This window comes from Zonotrichia leucophrys, chromosome 1, assembly GCF_028769735.1.
Source record: "Zonotrichia leucophrys gambelii isolate GWCS_2022_RI chromosome 1, RI_Zleu_2.0, whole genome shotgun sequence".
In the NCBI taxonomy this organism is placed as follows: Eukaryota; Metazoa; Chordata; class Aves; order Passeriformes; family Passerellidae; genus Zonotrichia; species Zonotrichia leucophrys.
In genome coordinates this window covers 87,729,660-87,749,899 of record NC_088169.1, presented here as the reverse complement: position 1 = coordinate 87,749,899, position 20,240 = coordinate 87,729,660, and positions in this window count along the sequence as shown.

The window sequence follows — 20,240 nt, the reverse complement described above, 5'->3', positions numbered from 1 at the left end:
ACTGCTGTTCATGCAACTGCTCCCACTGGATTAGGAAGCCAAATCTCCTGGGCACATTGTCTCCATGTCCTGGTTTAGGGCAAATTTGTTAAAGAATCTGCAAAGGAGGGCTCCTCCAGAAAGCAAAACCCACACGGCCCCTCCCCCCAACCGGTTCGGGAAAAAATTCCTCGGAGAGAGGTGGAAAGAACCTGTTTATTTGACTGGCCCAGCACCCCCCAGCACACAAAATGAACAATACCCGATGACACCACTCTGAGAAAAATGACAAAATCAGAAAGTCTCTTTCAGGGGTGGTTGCTCTGTTCTCAGTCCCTCCGGTGCTGGGGCAGCTGCTGCAGCCAAACCTTCGGTGTTCCCGGGTCCCAGTCCGGAGCAGGTTCGAGATGGTCACAGAAACAGGAGAGGAGAAACAGTCCAGGAAGGAATGTGGACTGTTTAGCTAGAACTAGCTAATAAGCAGAGGCCAAAGCAGAGCAGAAGCAAGAGCAGAAAAGGGAGCAAGCAAAGCAGCAAGCTGAAGCAAGAAGTGAAAAACAGCCCTATGCACTGCTCGTCTCCGTGTTCCTGATAAGAGAAACCCAAACAAAACTTCCACTCTTCAGAGCCGGTCCTAAAGGCACAGAACAGATGAATGGGGATACAAGCATCATAACATCACCCCAGGACACTCCAGAACAAATTCCCCTCTCTCCCTGGGACACAGAGGGAGGATTCACTTCCATAGGTAGGACAGAGGCGCACAGACAGGAGCTGAACACCCAATTGCATTCCCTGTTCCCTCAGGGCAGCTTGGGCACTTGGTGCTTCCTGAGGAAAGAGAAGCGAGGACACAGGAGGCAGGAAGTGGGAAGTGATGGAGCAAAGGAAGATCCATGGTGTCCAAGGGCCTACAGCAGGACATGCAGGCAATGCAACAGGCACTGATGTTCTGGATGGGATGTCATGTGCAGCAGGAGCCCTGTCCCGTCAGCCTCCTCTGCAGCATGGTCTGGCCTGGGCAGGCATGCCATTCCAGGCACCACTGAGGATTTGGCTTTCCAGGACTGCTGCTGCCTCAGGTGAGCCTGGGATAAGCCCTGAGTCAGGCAGAGGACTTTTTCCTCCAGGTGGATCTGAAGGGCCAGTGTGGATTGTTTCTCCCATGGCAACAAGTCCAAAGGGAATTACGTCAGAGACAGAGGGTTGGAGCACAAGCTAAAAGAGCTGGGATTGTTCAGCATGGGAAAGAGGAGATTCCAAGTTGGTCTTATAGCAGTCTTCCAGAAGGATTCTAGGAGGGTTGGAGAGAGACTTGTAACAAGGGCAACATAAGTCAAAGGGAAATGGCTTTAAAGAGAAAGTGGGCAGGCTTAGAGTAGGTTTTAGGTAGAAATTCTTTTCTGTAAGGGTTGTGAGGCACTGGCACACGTTTCCCAGAGAAGCTGTGCATAGCCCAGCCCTGGAAGTGTTCAAGGCCAGGCTGCATGGGGCATTGAGCAACTTGATCTAGTGGAAGGAGTCCCTGCTCAAGACCCAGAGGTTGAAAACTTGATCCTTAAAGGTTCCATACAATTCAAACCATTCCGTGATTCTAGGACTTTACCTCTCCAGCTTAGATATGGAGAAAAAAAGAGATACAGAGACAGGGTACAGAGAATTTCTTCATCGGTGTGATGTTGCATTTTCTCTTCCTATGATTTCAGAATTTGTTCAGCAAAACCAGTACAGCTAGAGGACATTTTGTGTGTGACTCAACAAAAAGCAAACAGCTCTGCTCAAGGAGACAGAGGACATTGAATCTCTGATAACTGCCTTCCATTCCTGTGCCTTCCTCCTGGAGAAGTCAATCTCTTTTCAGCCAGAGGCTGCTGGAACCACACAGAGAGAAGAGGATTCAAGAACACAGGAGATCTCCCATGAGCCGAGCCACCCTGTGTTCCCTGAGCCAGCACATGCACTGGGGATGCTGGACAAAGCTCATTTCATTTCCACACACATGGTCCCACCCCACACAGTGAAGATGTGTCAGAGCTCCCCACCCTTCCCAGCACAGCCAGAGCTGTTCCCAGCTCCCTGCTGAGCTCCCAGCTTTACTCAGGTCAGGGGGGTTTCCATCACACAGTTACTGCTGCAGCTTCACAAATTCGATATTGCCATGTATCTGGTTTGACATCATTCCAGTTGTTGAAGTTCCCTTTAGACAAATGCATTACAGTGCAGTTCTCAGTATTGTTTGGACTTGGTTCTCCTTTTCTCCAGAACCTGGGACACAGACAGGCTTGTTACTCCCCAGTGCCCACTGTAAAGCACTGCAGGAAAAGGCCACAGTGGGATGCAAGACTTGAAGGCAAGAGACACAAATTCCCAATGCTGATTCATGGGCTGAGGCAGTGCCCTTCCTCCCACTCCATATCCCACTGGCACCACTGGCACATGGAAACCTGCCTCCTTCCTACAGCCTTCCAGCACAACAGGGCCCTGGTCCTTCCTGCTGGGGGCAACTGCTCACCACCACTCACCCCATGCACCTCACTCCCAGCAGAGGCCCGTGCTGGACTCCAGGGAAAGTTTGTTCTCCAGAAGAAGGCACAGCAGGGACAGCCCGGATGCTCTCTCCCTTTGTCCCATCTCTTTCCCTGCATTTCAGCACAGCCATTTTGCTCCCATAAGGGCTGTGTAGGCCAGCCAAGGCCTGTCAAGTCTTAAGGGTTCTTGCTGATGGCAAAATGCAGCTTTTTCTAGGCTGACAGCAATGATTTCCATGTCATAGGTAGTTAATTCATAACCAATACCCAGCACAGATGGGACCATGTGAACTGAGTGTACTACAAAGTTCTCTCCTTCTGCATCTTTACCCTCTGCCAAGACAGTGGGGTCAAAACTCCCTCTCATGCATCACCTGAAGCTCTCAGATCTCTCCTACTTTCTTTCCCTACTGGGAGTCACACCAAACACTCTTCATGCAGAGATACTCACGTTGCGTTCACATTGTAGGGAGTCTTGTCCACCCACTGCCACTGGTCGACACCAACCTCAAACAGACCAATGTAGAAATTAATTTTTGAAGGCTGAGTTCCCTGCTCAGTGAGGTATACCTGGCAATCAGAGAGAGAGAGCACAATGTCCATGAGTGGCAGGACTGACCACAGAGGGGCATCAGGAATCCCCATGATGTGGGGCTGGTGGCAGAGGGGGCTGGTGCTGCAGAGGTGCAGACAGGACCTTCCCCCTCCCCTGCAGGACAAGGAGGGCTCTGAGTCCCCTCCAGGGCCCAGCACTGTGGCTCTGCCTGCTGGGTCCCTCTCTCTGAGGCCTGTGCACTCACCTGCTCTGCACTGCTGGTGATCACCACCAGCTGGGAGCCCATCCCAGTGCAGTTCCGTGCACTCTCAGCACAGTTCATTGTATCAGTCGACAGGAAATAGCAGCTTCCTTGAAACCTTCTCCAGCCCTTTGGGCAGCACATCCAGCCTCGGTCTGTGCAGGGAGAGGACAGACAGATGCAGGCTACCAACAAGAGATGGTGATTGCAGATATCCAGGTTTTCCAGGGACAGTGCTCATGTCCTGCTCAGTGACTTTTCCTGACAGAAAGTGCTTGAACAAACAGGGATAGTTCAGACATTCCTTCCCATTGCTTTGGGGTATGACCAGTGAGCCTTGTGTACCCAAAGCCAGGGTAATCCTTGTAAGGGCATCTCAGGGCTCTCCAAACTTCCTTTGGGGATGTGCTTTGACCTGCCCTGGCACAGCCCCTTGAGGCCCTTGGCCCCAAGGAAGAGGGGACATTGGGATACTGACCTGTGCCTTGTGGCACCGCTGAGCCGCACTCCCACTCCGAGAACTGCTCGGAGAACTCCTGCTGCTGCAGGGCTGAGGGCTGGTCACTGCTGTGGCAGAAGGGAACCACTGCAAAGGGACAGGAAAGGCAGCAGGATTAGCCCTTGCTGCCAGCTCCTCACACAGCATCTCTGGCCCCTGCACTCTCCTTCCACCATTTCCCCAGCAAGCACGCTCCCAGCTGTCACCTCTCCTGGCCCACCCCAGGGGCACAGCTCCTTCCCAGCCAGAAAGAGCCCTGTGCCTTCCAAGTGAGACAGCAGAGGCACCCCTGGAAGCACATCCCTCTGGGGACATGCCACACACACGGCAGGAGGGAGCCCTCCCAGCCACAGCCACTCTGCCATGCACACACCCCCAGCCCAGCTGCCAGTCTACAAAGCAGCCTCTCCTTGTCACCCTCTGTCTCTTCCTCAGCTACACAGCAACAGGCCCCTGGGGGAGCCACCCTCAGCTGGGCCTGTTCCATCAGCAACACCCAGTGCAGGTGAAGGGAATCACTTACAGCTGCAGCTCCTGAAACCAGGGTGCAGCACCATAAACCCTTAGGACTTACTGGCTCCACTGTGTGGGGAATAATGCACTCTTGGTGACAGGCCACAGCCACAATCCCAAGGACTTCCTAGGAACCCAGACACTCATCAGGAGTATGGATTAGGAGCTGATCAGGGTGTGCTCAACAATCCAGATGCCTATTTTCATCAATTATTTAATTTAGAACTATTGTCACTGATGAGCAGAAGAATCCCAGTGGCTCCAGTGCCTGATGAGTGAATTGCTGTAATGGAGGAAGGCCCAGAGGAGATGGGCAATGCCTGGCTGAGCACCCCCATTGCCAATACAGGTGACCTTGTCCCTACCCAATGATAATGGATGAGAAGAGAGATGACTTGTGGTTTAGTTCAGCTCAGGGATCTGACCTGCTGTGGAGCTGTTCATCCCTGCAGGGATCAAAAAGGATCAGTGTCTTCCTCAGAGAGCCATGAAAGCTCTGCTGGCTGAGAGACACTGCTACTGCCTGAGCCTTCCTGGGGAAGCAGGATGGGAAATCATTGGCTCTGGGAACACTGCCTTCAGAGAAGAGCTGGCCAAGCTCTCAGCTCATGCAGACTGAGAGAGACTGAGAGGAACCTGCTCTGACAGCCTTGCTGCCACCACAAGCAGTTCCTTACACAGGCAGCTTATCCAGGAGTTCTTACTTATTCCCTGACATTCAAATGGTGGATTAAGAGCTCCAGATGTGTTCCCACAAATGTTGATTCTGCATGAGAAGGGGTCTCTGACCTGTGTTTTGGTGAATGGTGTTGCCCTGCTGGCAGAGGCACTAGGATGTGCGTTTCCCACCTGACCAAGGGCAGCCACCTGAGCCCTTCATCCCAAGGGAATTAAGACACCCTGGAACTCACCAAGCCAGAGACCAAAGGTCCCAATGGCAGCTTTGATTGCAAGGGCCAAAATAAGGAAGACCCAGATGTTCAGCCAGGAGCAGCCTCTCTCTTCTGCTGGGGCTGGAAAACACAAAGCAAGAGTGAGCAGGTCCCAGCCCAGAGTTAGGAGCAGGATAACCCAGGGGGCTCTGTTCCCCAGCACCCTGCTGCTCCCTTCTTCCAAGCACTGGGAGCCCCTCAGGTGCTGGAAGCGGGTTTCCTGCTTGCCTGTCCCTGGCAGTGGCTCAGAGCCACAGAGTACAGGAGCACAGGGGCTGCCCTGAGGCTGCTTTTCTATTTCCCTGTTTATCACAAGACCTGCCTGATTCTGCCCAACCCTCACTCCCCCTTTTCCTGTCAGACCTCCTTTCTCCTCAACACATTTTCCATGCTGCCTTCCATTACCCTGTCTGTCCCTGAATGCTCTTTGTAGCTCTTCCTCCTCTTCCTCTCTCTTTAGAGCTTCTTTCCCTCACTCCCTGCATTTTGCCTCTGTCCCATCAGCCCCTTTTTGCAGTGGCACAGTCCCCCAAAGCAGTGAGTGCCCAGCTCAGGGTGTGCACAGCCAGACCCACAGAGGGATTGTTTCCACAGGGGGAAAAGGCACTTGGGAGCTCTTGGGGAGCCCTGGCTGGGGTGTCCTTGGAGACAGCAGAGATGGGAGCAGGGACTTGTGCTCAGAGTGATGCAGAGAGCTTTAGCAGGGCAATGACAGAAGGACAGCCCCCTTCAGCCCCATTGTTTACAGGCACAGCACTGAAGGGAATAGCAGTGCATGCTCTGCCTGCACTTCCATTCCCCCTGGCTCTAGGAAAAGCTCATTCTGCCAGCCTGCCCACTGCCCTCATCTCTTGCTTTGCTCTTGCCCTGAGCCCCATCTCCAGGTGCCCACTGCACCATGCCCAGGATCCATCCCAGCCCTGCCTTTCCCCAATCCCCGTGGCAGGAGGACAGAAAGGAAGGAAGGTTTGGGGCTTACCTGCACTTCCAGGACTGACTCTGCCTTGGCCATTCATCATCTCTGCAGGAGGATCACTCTTCTCCAAGGGTCCCTGCTACGAATGTGGGCACAAACAGCCTTCCTCCTGCACAAGGCACCTCCCACTCTGGTGAGGGGCCTGCACAGGCTCTAATCTGATGTGCTGAAAAAGCCATATCCTGGGTGAACCCACAGCACAGGAGACTGAGGAACTTTCCTCATTTCCCTGCCAGGGGATTTCACAAGATGGTCATTGCAAAACACCAAGTCACCCAGACAAAGGAAAGCAGATGAAGGACAGCATCACTGCAGCTCACACAGTCTCCCTTTGCCCAGCCTCGGGCACTTGCACAGGGCATCCATGGCCTTCCCTCTCTGCTGCCTGCTCTCTCCTGCTGAGGCTCCATGTGTGTGACAATAAACACACAGGCAGGTATATTTGGCATTGGCTAGCAAAGGGTTAAACCCACTGAGCACAGCCTGCAAAAGGGAACCAAAAACGAGAGGCAAGAAGATATGTGACTGAGTCTGGGCAGTGACCATTGGCATCCTGAGCTCAGAAATCCTGAGCACAACACAGAACTTGTGACACTGTTTATAACAATGAGTAACTATTAATATCTAATTAGCAAAGACAATGGAGTTGGCATGGTGTAATGCTTTGGGGCTGGAGACAGAAAGGATCAGTGGATGGCTGGGGTCCCCTTTGGCTGACAGATCAGGAATTTTGCCTTGTTAGATACAAAGCTAGCCATGGATTTCCAGCTGGAAACCATCTAGATCAAGTCAGCAGTCTAATTCTAGCATCTTAAGGATTAAGGACTCTACTGGATCCAATGTCCTCTGAATGACTGAGATGGAAACACTGCTTTGCACTTGTTCCATCAGCTGGTTTCTCCCTGTGGACAGCAATGCATGGGTGCAGAGACACAGGAATAGGAGAGCTCACAGCGACAGCACAGGCATTTCAGCTGAGGCGTCACAAGATCAGGGTACAGAACTGCTTACAAAGGAGGACAAGACTGAGGTCTCTGTAGAAGACATCCCCTAATTCTGTTATTTTGTGCACAACAGGCTGCAGGCAGGGTCACAGCCTATATTTCTAAACATCTCTATGTAAGCAGGGTTCACAAGCTCTCACCCCACAGAAAAACACATTCCCAAGACTTGTGCAATCTCCAGCCTCCCACCAGCCATGCAGGAAGGGCAGCTGCAAGCACACATCCCCTTTGTGGGAGCCAGGCTTCCCCTGGTCCCACACACTTGCTGGAGATGTGGGGTTCCTGAGAATCCACAGATCTCCCAGCAGCCTGTGAAGCACAGGTGAAAGCACAGGGTCACACTGTCACACTGCAGAACTGTGGATGTGTGCCTGCTGCTCCCTTCAGTGCCATCAGTGGGGTCACCCACAGCACTCAGCTGCCAGGGAGCTTCTTACACACAGAGGTGGCCAAGCTGCAGAGCACCCTGGGCTCCATGGCCACTTCCTTCCCATTTCTCTCTTTTCTTTCTCTTACAATGTTCTTGCTTCATTCTAAACTTTGTTTTCAGACTGTTTCTTCTGTGTCTCAGAAGCCTTTCCCTAATGCCCTGGTTACTGTTAAGCTGATGGTCATGTTCTCCTGTAACAGCTGTGGTTTGGGTCAAATGCCCCTCACACAGTTCAGCTATGAGTCCACAGCTGTCTGCATTCACCTTCCATTCTGTCACTTGCTATGTCAGGCCACTGGAAGAGGGCAGAAGCATCTCAGCCCAAAGAGGGCCTGAGAGCACGGTGGTCATGTTCCGACCACAGGACACCAAGGGACATCAACTCAAGTGGCACCAGAGAAGGAGTTAGTTCTGCATGAGTACACATCTGCATGGGAACCTGGAGATGACTGGGACACCAGGAAAGGGAAGGGAGGATATTTGCAGCACAGCACTTCTCCATTTCCATGGTACCACCACAAGTCTCTGTGATGACTGATTTTTACTATTAAGTGGTGACCATGTTCTCCTGTAACAGCTGTGGTTTGGGTCAAATGCCCCTCACATAGGTGCAGCTATTGCAGTCCCACAGCTGTCTGCATTCACACTCCCGTTTCTGTCACTTGCTGCTGTGCAGGCCATCTGACCAACAGGTATTGGGATGGGTAAGGCTGGAGAGGGTTCCAAGTCCAAAGAACAGCAAGTGTGCTCCTGTTCAGAAATGAACTTGGTGGAGGACATTCTCTCTTTCTCAGCAGTTGATGGCTGTTTCTCCATCAACCTGAATCCCCTGAGCACTCCTGCTATCCACCTTTCTGGAATGCAAATGATTTGAAGGCAAAGACTTATCTCCAACAATGACATAAGGGCAAGGAAGCCTGGAAGGAAATAGTAACAAAGAGAAAGGCAGAAAGCACAGGGCAAATGCTACCAGCACAGACAGGAAGAGAGAATCAATCCCAGAGAAAGCTGCTCCCACTGTGCCTGGTTGCTTTGCCCTCTCACAGCCTGAAATCCAGCCCCACAGCTCTGAGCCCAGCAGTGGGTGAGGGCAGCTCACAGAGGAAGCTGTCAGGCTCTGCAACTTGTGCTGCACTTTCTGAGTTTGTTTTAAGCAGGAAAGATGAAATCAAACCTGGAGGACACTACCTCCAGGTTTGATCATTACCATGGAGATCATTACCATGGAGCTTTCTGAGACAGGTTATGAAGTACCCAAGGAGGAAATGGACTCTGGTGGCTCTCACACTCCCCAGTGAGGCAGAACTGTTGGGCAAGTAGAGGCTGGGTGCCAGCTTATCTGCAGTAATTCTGAGATGTTGGGATGCAGGATCATGGGAGAAGGCAGCAGGGCAAAAGCCAGGATCACAACCAGAAGCTTCAGGAGGGCAAACAGTGGCCAGTTTGAGCATTTGTTTGCAAGACTCCCTTGGAAGACTCCCACTCTGATGATGTGCTTCTGCATTGATGCCCACCCTTTGGGAGCCTGTGTCCTTGCTTTCCAAGACATCTGTTCAGCCAATATGTGCGAGCACCAACTTCAGAGAGCCTCTCCAGCCCATTGTGCAGCACATCCAGTCTCACCTGGGCAGCAATAGCAGGACACAGAGTGAACGTGCCCAAGACAGAGAGGGAATGTGTTCTTTTATCTGGAGACTCCCCAGAGACATGGGGACAAGGCTGGACTGTTCTCTGCAGGCTGTTCCTCAGGCAGCTGAGCACAGCACTGCCCATGTGTCCTAGTGACTGACAGCAAATAGCCAATCTCCTTGCAAAGCCAGGCTTTGCCAGGCAGGAGTAACTGCCAGCAGCTTCCTAGGCCCTGACAAGGCAAATGGAGCATCTTTGGGATGGACCTCCTGCACATGAAGAGAGGCTGAGTTAGAAGTGTTCAGAGCAGAGGAGGGAGGGATGCTGCCCACTGCCTGACCATCAGTCTTCCACACAATATTCCCCTCTCAGCCAAGTGGAGATGCAGGCTGCAGCATTCACAGCCACTTCAAACACCCTCTGTGTGTAACTGCTGGCCTCCCATTGTCCTCAGGAGGAGGTTTCCTCCCTCAGGCAATTGATGCTTCAGCTTCAGATATTTGCAGACAATGGCTCTCACTGCTGTGGAGATTGTTCCAGCCCTGCTGTCCTGCTGCCTTCTGGAGGATTACAGCACAGGCTGCACCTTTCACATTAGTCAGCTCCCCAGGGCTCCACAAGTGGAGAGGTGTCACCCTGCACCATGGCCTTGTCACGTCTTGCAGGGAAGGATGAGCTCCAGGACCTGGGGTCTCAGGGCTCAGAGGGACATGGAGACAGACTCTTCCAGATCCTGATTCATCCCAAACTCCCAGATCAATCACCCATGTTCTCCTCCTGCCCTGTTCCATGGGCATCAGTCCATGATGAATGGAATCCTGCCTTCTTCCTACAGCCAAGGGGAGGGGGCCGTGTCCAGACCCAGCAGGGGCTGCTGCTCACCACAGGCTGAGCCCAGGAGTGGACAGCCAGCAGAGGAACCTGCTGGTCAGCTCTGTCCTTCAGGGCCTGTGCACCCTCACTGGCTGCACCACAGCAGGCCTAAGCCTCCTGGGCAGGGCTGGCTCTTGTGTGGAGGAGGGCAGACAGGAAATGTGCTCCTTGTCCTGCTTGTGTGCTAAGAGTTATGGCAGAGGGGAGGCCTAAATGGGATCCTGCACGGCAAAAGACAGAAATGTGTGGCAATGGTGCTCAAGGCCCCAGACAAATCAGCCCTTCCCAGCCAGTGGCAAGCCCAGCAGCCCAGGCTGGTGTTGGGAGAAGCTGTGCCACTGCAGGCTGTGCTTTCCACGTGTAGAAGGAGAGGCCCTCACCTGCAGGGCCACATTGTACAGCTGTAAGCAGACATTTTCTCTGCAGGATTTCATCCTGCTGCAGCCAGGGAGAGGAACAGGAACAGGCAGCTCTTTGAGTTGGGATCAGTGCTTACTGCCTGTGCTGATTTGTGTGGTATTTTGCATGTATATGTCCTCTTTCTTCCATATGTCCCTAGATATGTAGGACCTACTGTCCCTCCATGCTGTGTCTCACTGCTGCCTCGAGCTGTGCATGTGGGCCTGCAGCACCTGCACTGCTGTTCATACAACTGCTCCCACTGGATTAGGAAGCCAAATCTCCTGGGCACCTTGCCTCCAGAACAAATTCCCCTCTCTCCCTGGGACACAGAGGGAGGATTCACTTCCATAGGTAGGACAGAGGCGCACAGACAGGAGCTGAACACCCAATTGCATTCCCTGTTCCCTCAGGGCAGCTTAGGCACTTGGTGCTTCCTGAGGAAAGAGAAATGAGGACACAGGAGGCAGGAAGTGGGAAGAGATGGAGCAAAGGAAGATCCATGGTGTCCAAAGGCCTGCAGCAGGACATGAAGGCAATGCAACAGGCACTGATGTTCTGGATGGGATGTTGTGATAAATAGGTATGATTCGTGCTGATAAAAAATTGAAACAGTAATCAATATTGATACAGTAATTAATATTTGAGAATAATAAAACAGTTAATAGTTAAAAGTTGTAATGCCAAAGAAGAGAGCGAAAGGAGGGGCTCCACCCACCCCCCCTTCCCAGCAGATGTTCTCAAAGACCACAGGAAAGAAGCTGAAGATACAGTTGCTAAAAATGACCAAGAACCTGGTTGGGTCCAAGAAAATGCTAATTATAAGGGACTTATTGCTTTGATATGTAGATGCAGTGATACGTTAGTCTTGGCTTACATTGTACTGGCTTGGTGCGCATGTGTAACCCAAAGGTGAATTAAAGGACAACGAAGAAGACTACAGGGCCTTCATCAGTGACGACCCCCAAAGACTTGTGCGACCACCAAACTGAGTGGTGGTGCATGCGTGGTAAAGGTGGTAATGAAGGCGGAGACAGAAAAGTGACGAACCGAAAATAGGAGGAGATGGCATTGACACATGGCATATAAGGGGTGACTTTTACTTGGCAAGCTTGTACGTGAAGTGGCAAGGGTCAAGAACCCTGCCCTCCGTACCCCGCGGTTGTTTTTGCTTATGTGCTATTATTTGAACCAAATTATCCCTTATTTATATATTTTCTAAACTATTCAATTAAAATTGTTGCTATCTTAAATATTGTTTGGTTTTTTATGATGGGATAATTGGGCAAACATAACAATTTTGGTGCCGATACCCGGGAACTCTTTTAACTCCGGGGAGGTGGATAGCTTCTGGGAAGGAGCTCCCCACCAGACTTTTAAGTGGTCCCAAGGCTAGGCCACTCTCCCTTGGGAAAAGAGAGTTCTTTTTACAATAACGCATAAGCAAATTAGTTATCGAAAGCGCACAGGAGAGACTCCCATCAGAGTGCCGGCTTGTAGGAGAGAGAGTACCCATAGAAAACTACTTTGTGCACCAAGACCCTCGTGAGAAAAGGAGGCTGTGAGTATCAAGGGGTTTTGGGTCGGGAGGCAGCTGTATGTGTGTGAGTGTGTGTGGAGTGTTTGAGATGGGGGCTGGGCAGTCCCAGACCCCCGAAGCAAGTGGGACCTCCCAGTATCGCGTTTTCGCGTTCTCCGCAAGGAGACCGGCCGGAAAAGGAGGGAAGCAAAAGAAAAGTGAATGAGTGGGGACCCCGGGAGGGTTTGACCCAGGGGGAAGGAGGGGATCCCTGGTCCAGGCACCTGTGGGAAGGTCCTTGGGCAGGAGGGATTGACTCAGTAGGGAGACTGAGAGAGTGAATGAATAGGTTCAATTTCCTTGGAGGGGTTGGTAGCAGGCAATTTAGTATGTGATTAGATGGTGAGAGGACGGGGCTAATAGATTGAGAAAGAGGGAGAGAGGAGTGGAACAAGTAGATTGCAGAGGGAGACATAGGAGTGGAACAAGTAGATTGAAAAGGCAGTGTGACAGAGTAATAAGTGAGGAGTTGAGCCACGGGGTGAGTGTGGGAAACTAAGACTCTCCTGGTACCGGGGATTTCTTAGTTTGTTGCCACCAGAAATGGGTCAGGGAAAGAGTAAGTTCCTTGACCCTGGGGCTGCGGATTGTGTGAAAAATTCGCAGTGGTTTGAGGTATCTGGGAACCGTGAGGGGGGTTCTCAGGGGGGGAGCGTTCCTCAGGATAGCCCACTGGGGATGTTAATGCGGTTTTGGGATGAATGGGAATCCCGAAGGGAAGAAAATCAAGAAATTCAGAGGGCAGTGCCTAAAGGACATAATATAGGAAAAGTTTTGAGTGAGCATCAGAAAAAATATGAGTCACCGGCAGAATGGTTAAAAAGATTAAAAAGAGACTTGCAATTATATTCAGGTATAGATATTAATACTGCAGTAGGGCAGGTTCTGTTAAAAATTCAGTTTGTGACCGGATCTTGCAGTGACATTAAGAAAAAGCTGGAAAAATTAGAAGATTGGCAGGACAGGGGACTGCAAGAGTTACTGAGAGAAGCACAAAGGGTGTTTGTAAAGAGAAATAAGAAAAAGCAGAAAGCAGATGCCAGAATTTTGGTGGCAGCAGTTCAAGAAATGCAGGCAGCTTTGAATACAGAAAAATCTGCAGGGAAAAACAAGCAGTGGATGTCAGGATCTATTTTTAGGAACACAAGACCTGTGCATTTTTCCCGCCACAAGAAAAGACACTTAAAAAATTCTTGCCCCACTTTGAAGGGTGCGGGACCCACCTGTTTTTATTGTCATAAAAAGGGGCACCTGCAAAAAAATTGCAGAAAGAAACAGCAAGATGAGAAAACTTCTCAGGAGAATCAGAGAGGGCAAGAGCTTTGTTTAACGAAGAGGACCGAATTACACCCAGAAGAGGCCTTGATAATAAAGCTAAGAGTAGGTCCTCAGAGTGAAGAAGTCGTATTTTTAGTAAATACAGGAGTTTCTCGGTCGACAGTGACAAAATTACCCCAAGGATGTGAGATAAGTAGTGAGCGAGTTTCAGTAATCGGAATTACAGGAGAGGATTTCCCTGTTCCTGTAATAAAAAGAGTGCAAATTGAAACAGATGACAAATTTGGAGTAAATGATTTATTGTTGATACCAGAGGCCGAGAATAATATGTTAGGCAGAGATCTAATAATAGCCTTAAATTTATAGATAAAACCCTGTGAAGAAGAACTTAAAATTTATTCTTTAACTGAAGAAGATAATCTAGAAACTAATGACACGGGTTGGCATTCAGGTGAAGTGGGAAAAAGTTTAGGGTGAAGGAGTCTGGTCCCCTTAGTCCCTCCTGGTCAGCACAAGCCTGTGAATTTTATGTATTACTCTGTGCATTTTTTATTAATACTAAAAGGGCAAGAAGGGACTATTTATACAGACTCCAAATATGCTTTTAGTGTAGTACATACTTTTAGAAAAATTTGGAAGGAAAGGGGACTTATAAACACTCAAAGGAAAGGGTTAATACACGGGAGATTGATAATTTAGATACTTGAAGCTTTAAAAGGCTCAAAGAAAATAGCAGTAGTTCATGTAAAGGAACACCAGAGAGGGAGGGATATTAGAATCAGAGAAATAATTTGGCTGATGAAGAAGCAAAAAGAGCGACCTTAAGAAAGGGAGATACTAAAATCATGACCTTATAAAAAAATAGAAATTCAGCAGGAGACACTTTCCCTTCTGCTAGCAGAATTGGCAGCTATAAGGAAATTAAGAGCAACATTTAAGGAGGGAAAGTGAGTTTTTCCTGATGGCAAGATTATGATGCCAAAAACCAGTGGCACATTAGATTTTAGATAACTTGTATAGACAGACACACTGGAAAACAAGGGCCTTTTGTGATTACTTTTTAAAATTTTATGGGTGTATAAGGATATTTGAAATTGGAAAATAAATTACCCAGGGGTGTCTTACCTGTTAAAAGGTAAATAAGAAGGTGTTAAGAAGCCCTCCCTTTGGAGGATGCAAAACAGCCTACAGGCTATTTGAAAAAAATCCAGGTTGATTTTATAGAATTGCCTAAAGTGGGTCGGTGAAAATATTTGTTAGTTATAATAGATCAATTAACTCAGTGGGTTAAAGCATTTCCAGCAGCTTGGGCTACAGTTCAAACAGTAGCTAAAATATTGTTGAAACATGATTTATATTAACCCTGATTTATTAAGAAGGAACTAAGCATCCTGGAGTGGCTGCGGACCGCAATTCCCTTGAGCTCAGAGGCAGAAGAACGCCGGTGGAAAAAGAATAAAAGACTTTCTGAATCAGTGGGAACAGCCTAAAAAGATCGAAGATCTCCTCCAGGATCACCCACCAGCAACAGTATTAGAATTGATTACAGAACTGCAATTCCAGAAACTGAGATTGGTAACACCTGTTGTTAAAAGAGCTCAGAGACAAAAATGTTGGGAGTGCGGTAAACATGGTTTAGGGTGTCATCCACGGATATGTATTGTTTGCACACTCTGCTTTAACTCATGGTGGAAAGTAACTAAGAGAGAAGAGAAGGAGAGACAATTGATTTGCTTGCTTTGCTATGGTTATGTATTTAGTCAGCTAATTATAGAACACATTGCTAGTGATTTTTTTGGATACCTTTGAGATTGGGAGACGGGACCCTTCCAGCAGCGATTGGATTAATAGAGAACTTAGATCAATTGGTTCTTGCTATATTGGCTATAGCACAAATAAGAGAAGGAGCAACTTATAATATTATAGACCACTGTTCAAAATTGATAGTTGTTGTAGAAAATAAGTTTATATAGTACACAATAGGCACATTGCAGGGGCATATTGGTGCTGTGAGTTTGCCTGTTGGAGGCGGCGACTTAATGAACTCCCCGCCCTTGAAGCAGAAAATAATTACAAAAATCTTATTGTGGTTGGCACATCCTGGAAATTTTGGAAAATACAGGTTTATGGTATTCTGGCCTAATCTTTTCACTGTTCTTTTTGTTTTAATTATTGCTTCTTAACCAGCTAGAACTGGGAAATGGCATTTAAAAGGAGACAAGCAAACTCTGTGGGACTATGGGTACCAAGGAAACTAAAAGCACCAGTGACTAGATACTGGAATATTACCTTTGCTACCGAGAAGACTGGCATCTCGGCCCTTGGTTGCAACCCAAGGGGCCTTGAGAAAGGTAGAAAGGTAGATTTCCTAAGGATTATTTTCACTGTGATCATTCTGGTACCCTTGGCAGTTGGCCAAAGCCAGAGAGCCACACTGAACAGAGTTTTGGCAATGAAAAAGCAATCAGAGCAAAAACCAAGTCCCAGCAATTTCAACATTTGTGATTATTACAATCACCCTGCGTGTATTAAGGACAAGATGGAATCTGTGTTTGTAACACACCCATATGTTAGTTCTGCCTGCTACAAATGCAGCAGTGTTATAGATGTTTGTATTAAAAAAAAAAAGATGTATTGGGTAGAGAAAAATTTGGGATATAATGGACGAGCTCCTTATCCCCATGGTGATCAAATTTGTCCTCAATATGAAAGATGCCTTTATTTTAAAAGAGATGATAATGGAAAGGATCCAAGTATAGGCATGGGAAATCGGGCACTAAAAGAAAAATTGAAAGAGAAAATAAAACAAGAAAAAGAAACAAAGGGAAATAGAGAAAAGAACAGGAGAAAAGAGTCAACAGAATTGGCTGAATTGTATAAACAGCTTAAACAGTACTACAAAGATTGGGATTTGCCAGCCTTGAATAAGAATTTGTTTGTGAAATTGATGCAAAGGACTGCTACAAAATTGGAATTATTCTCATGTGGGATTTGTGGAGGTCTAAAAATGGCTGAAAGATGGCCGTGGAGAGGTGAGAGCTTAGCTCCAGAGCAATTTTTAAAGTGGAACCACACCCAAATTTCTGGAACATTGAAGAGACCTGAAGGATGGATTTTAAGTCATCAGGCAATTGGAATCATTTGTATAACTCGAGAAGGAAGGAAATTTAATAAAGTAGTAGGGCATACTCCTTGTAAATCCACATTGGTAGTTAATATGGATAATTGTTTAAAAATTTGGCGACCAGAAAACCCTGCTGGATATTGGGGACCAATAAAAGAAATAAATTGTGAATGGGATGAACAGATTAATTTATGCTGGTACAAAAGTCCTGGAGCTAACCCCTACCAATCCATTGACAGCCTGAGGTCTTATTGCGGGAAAAACTGGAGAAAACTGATAAGAAATGGAAAGCCTCAGATGGGATATATTGGATTTGTGGGCAACGAGCATACAGTGAGTTACCTCAAAAATGGGGAGGAACCTGTACTTTTGGGAGAATACAACCCTCCTTCTTTGTTCTACTGAGGTCTAGGAGCAATGTGCTAGGAACCCCACTGTATGAAACCCTGCAGTGGAATAAAAGAGATTTTAATTTAAATTCTCCAACAGCAGGAGGGAATCAAAAATCGGGGGAGGACGAATGGCCTGCAGAACAAATTATAGCATATTATGACCCAGCAACATAGGCTCAGGATGGGTCATGGGGATATAGGACCTCAATTTACCTGTTGAATCGATTAATAAGGCTCTAAGCAGTAGTGGAGGTGGTGTCAAATCATATCTCCGGTGCCTTAAAAATGTTGGCCAGGCAATATACACAAATGAGGGTGTTTGTGTATCAAAACAGGATAGCCCTACACTATCTGTTAGCAGAAAAAGGAGGAGTTTGTGGAAGATTTAATGAATTTGAGTGCTGTGTAAAACTAAGACTCTCCTGGTACCGGGGATTTCTTAGTTTGTTGCCGCCAGAAATGGGTCAGGGAAAGAGTAAGTTCCTTGACCCAGGGGCTGCGGATTGTGTGAAAAATTCGCAGTGGTTTGAGGTATCTGGGAACCGTGAGGGGGGTTCTCAGGGGGGGAGCGTTCCTCAGGATAGCCCACTGGGGATGTTAATGCGGTTTTGGGATGAATGGGAATCCCGAAGGGAAGAAAATCAAGAAATTCAGAGGGCAGTGCCTAAAGGACATAATATAGGAAAAGTTTTGAGTGAGCATCAGAAAAAATATGAGTCACCAGCAGAATGGTTAAAAAGATTAAAAAGAGACTTGCAATTATATTCAGGTATAGATATTAATACTGCAGTAGGGCAGGTTCTGTTAAAAATTCAGTTTGTGACCGGATCTTGCAGTGACATTAGGAAAAAGCTGGAAAAATTAGAAGATTGGCAGGACAGGGGACTGCAAGAGTTACTGAGAGAAGCACAAAGGGTGTTTGTAAAGAGAAATGAGAAAAAGCAGAAAGCAGATGCCAGAATTTTGGTGGCAGCAGTTCAAGAAATGCAGGCATCTTTGAATACAGAAAAATCTGCAGGGAAAAACAAGCAGTGGATGTCAGGATCTATTTCTAGGAACAAAAGACCTGTGCATTTTTCCTGCCACAAGAAGAGACACTTTAAAAATTCTTGCCCCACTTTGAAGGGTGCGGGACCCACCTGTTTTTATTGTCATAAAAAGGGGCACCTGCAAAAAAATTGCAGAAAGAAACAGCAAGATGAGAAAACTTCTCAGGAGAATCAGAGAGGGTAAGAGCTTTGTTTAATGAAGAGGACCAAATTACACCTAGAAGAGGCCTTGATAATAAAGCTAAGAGTAGGTCCTCAGAGTGAAGAAGTCGTATTTTTAGTCAATACAGGAGTTTCTTGGTTGACGGTGAAAAAATTACCCCAGGGATGTGAGATAAGTCGTGAGCGAGTTTCAGTAATCGGAATTACGGGAGAGGCTTTCCCTGTTCCTGTAATAAAAGGAGTGCAAATTGAAACAGATGACAAATTTGGAGTAAATGATTTATTGTTGATACCAGAGGCCGAGAATAATATGTTAGGCAGAGATCTAATAATAGCCTTAAATTTACAGATAAAACCCTGTGAAGGAAAACTTAAAATTTATTCTTTAACTGAAGAAGATAATCTAGAAATTAATGACACGGGTTGGCATTCAGGTGAAGTGGGAAAAGTTTAGGGTAAAGGAGTCTGGTCCCCTTAGTCCCTCCTGGTTAGCACAAGCCTGTGAATTTTATATATTACATTGTGCACTATTAATACTAAAAGGGCAAAAAGGGACTATTTATACAGACTCCAAATATGCTTTTAGTGTAGTACATACATAAGAAAAATTTGGAAGGAAAGGAGGGGACTTATAAACACTTAAAGGAAAGAGTTAATACATGGGGGATTGATAATTTAGATACTTGAAGCTTTAAAAGGCTCAAAGAAAATAGCAGTAGTTCATGTAAAGGAACACCAGAGAGGGAGGGATATTAGAGTCAGAGAAATAATTTGGCTGATGAAGAAGCAAAAAAAGCGACCTTAAAAAAGGGAGATACTAAAATCATGACCTTATTAAAAAAAAAAAAAATAGAAATTCAGCAGGAGACACTTTCCCTTCCGCTAGCAGAATTGGCAGCTATAAGGAAATTAAGAGCAACATTTAAGGAGGGAAAGTAAGTTTTTCCTGATGGCAGGATTATGATGCCAAAAACCAGTGGCACATTAGATTTTAGATAACTTGTATAGACAGACACACTGGGAAACAAGGGCCTTTTGTGATCACTTTTTAAAATTTTATGGGTGTATAAGGATATTTGAAATTGGAAAATAAATTACCCAGGGGTGTTTTACCTGTTAAAAGGTAAATAAGAAGGTGTTAAGAAGCCCTCCCTTTGGAGGATACAAAACAGCCTACAGGCTATTTGAAAAAATCCAGGTTGATTTTATAGAATTGTTTAAAGTGGGTCGGTGGAAATATTTGTTAGCTATAATAGATCAATTAACTCAGTGGGTTAAAGCATTTCCAGCAGCTTGGGCTACAGTTCAAACAGTAGCTAAAATATTGTTGAAACATGATTTATATTAACCCTGATTTATTAAGAAGGAACTAAGCATCCCGGAGTGGCTACAGACCGCAATTCCCTTGATCTCAGAGGCAAAAGAGCACTGGTGGAAAAAGAATAAAAAGACTTTCTGAATCGGTGGGAACAGCCTAAAAAGATCCGAGATCTCCTCCAGGATCACCCACCAGCAACATTATTAGAATTGATTACAGAACTGCAATTCCAGAAACTGAGATTGGTAACACCTGTTGTTAAAAGAGCTCAGAGACAAAAATGTTGGGAGTGCGGTAAACATGGTTTAGGGTGTCATCCACGGATATGTATTGTTTGCACACTTTGCTTTAACTCATGGTGGAAAGTAACTAAGAGAGAAGAGAAGGAGAGACAATTGATTTGCTTGCTTTGCTATGGTTATGTATTTAGTCAGCTAATTATAGAACACATTGCTAGTGATTTTTTTGGATGCCTTTAAGACTGGGAGACAGGACCCTTCCAGCAGCGACTGGATTAATAGAGAACTTAGATCAATTGGTTTTTCTTATATTGGCTATAGCACAAATAAGAGAAGGAGCAACTCATAATATTATAGACCAGTGTCTCAAAACTGATAGTTGTTGTGGAGAAGAAGTTTATATACCACATAACAGGCACATTGCAGGGGCATATTGGTGCTGTGAATTTGCCTATTGGAGGCAGCAGTTTAGTAAACTCCCCGCCCTTGAAGCAGAAAATAAATTAGAAAAATCTTATTGTGGTTGGCACATCCTTGAAA